Source organism: Lepisma saccharinum, chromosome 17 (assembly GCF_977018435.1).
Source record: "Lepisma saccharinum chromosome 17, izLepSacc3.1, whole genome shotgun sequence".
NCBI lineage: Eukaryota > Metazoa > Arthropoda > Insecta > Zygentoma > Lepismatidae > Lepisma > Lepisma saccharinum.
The window spans coordinates 8,686,961-8,687,182 of NC_139245.1; positions in this window are offsets into that span (position 1 = coordinate 8,686,961).

The window sequence follows — 222 nt, forward strand, 5'->3', positions numbered from 1 at the left end:
TGTTGTATTTTATAATATTTTCCGCGTAATCCAAGCAATGAAAAATTATAGTACGATAAAGCCTTAGAATTGTTGATATTATTTGCTGCATACATGTAGAACTCATGCCTGAAAGTCTGAATGGGAGTCAAAAAAATGAAAATATCAACGTTGCCCGAGGCATTGCAAGAGCGGTTATTATCATCTTAGTTTTCATTCTTATCGCTAGAGGGCCAATGTAAA